The following is a 1,107-nucleotide window of genomic DNA, read 5'->3' as shown; positions in this document are numbered from 1 at the left end:
TGTGAAGATGAAATGAGGCACGTGGCAGAACCGAGACGTTTGTGGGTTTGTGGTGCAGAGCCGGCACGAGCACCTCACTGCACAGACAGCTTCGCCATCACAGAGAACACTGCAGTTGCTCAGGGTTGTCGTTCGTAAGAAGAAAGATGAGTAAAACTGGGCTCAACATGACAGGATTGTGTAGGGGGGAAAAAGCCTTGACCCTGGAATTAGGAAACCTGTCTTCTTGTCCAACTGTCACCAGCTAGTTCTCTGCCTCAGTTTCCCCCACTGTAAAATGAGTCAGTTGGAAGTGGATGTCTTCAGCGGCTGTATTGTCAGAAGCTTGTCTCTGTGGTCAGTAAGGGCCAGAGTCCCTGTGACAGCTGGTACTTGGTGGGAGCAGAGGCCCGAGGTGCTATCCAGCCTGGCCCTCTATCAGAAACCAGACCTGTCAATGCCGTTTCTTGGGGCCCTCTCATCTGAGTCTGGGGAAGTCATTAAAGACCCTTTTGCTCCAGCCACAATGAGAGCCTGTGTGGCATGCTCACGCCTCCCGCAGAAGTGGCTGCAAACACCTGCCTTTGTCCTGACTTATGCACAGGAAAGGTGTTGGTTTGAATGAGGTGGCCCCATGGTAGCCATGGGGTCTCTTTACTTTTCCTGAGACCCTGTTCCCTAACCTTCCAGGCTCAGACCTGTGAGCGGGACTAACCAGATGGCCGTCTCCAGGTTTGGATGGTCTGTGGGGCAGTAGAAAAGCCCTCAGTTAGTGGCCAGGGTGGCCGCATAACCTTGGTCAGGTTACTTGGCTCCCTTGTGCCTCAGTCTCTTCCTCTATGAAATGGATTGTGGTAAGGATTAAATAACCTAATTCATGAAAAGCCCATAGTAATTAGAAGGTGGCTATTAACTATAGTGCTCCTATTGTGGTAGAATTTGGGCTGGTGACTACCTAAATTTCTCCAGCAGTCCCTTGGGAGGACTGAGCATGCTCACTGGCCGAGGCCAGTGCAATGTTTAAAATGCTGATTGGCCTGTGCTGCCACCTGCTGGTCCCCTGCCCTACAGCCCCTGCAGTAGAGTTTTGTTGCCCAGAGGTATTTTTTGCATTTCTGCCCTCTGGAA

At 51.5% G+C, this 1,107-nt stretch overlaps 1 protein-coding gene across 1 annotated transcript in view; it reads left to right on the top strand.

The window, feature by feature from the left end:
* The window catches only part of AKNA (AT-hook transcription factor), a gene marked incomplete at its 3' end in the record, with an annotated part of 50,708 nt that overhangs the window by 32,529 nt on the left and 17,072 nt on the right, over nucleotides 1–1,107 (top strand). The gene's annotated exons all lie outside the window — the stretch shown is intronic.

This window comes from Galeopterus variegatus, unplaced genomic scaffold (genome assembly GCF_000696425.1).
Source record: "Galeopterus variegatus unplaced genomic scaffold, G_variegatus-3.0.2 Scaffold5708, whole genome shotgun sequence".
NCBI classification, from domain to species: domain Eukaryota; kingdom Metazoa; phylum Chordata; class Mammalia; order Dermoptera; family Cynocephalidae; genus Galeopterus; species Galeopterus variegatus.
The sequence above is the reverse complement of the archived record's forward strand: the minus strand, read 5'-3'. Positions and strand labels throughout refer to the sequence as shown.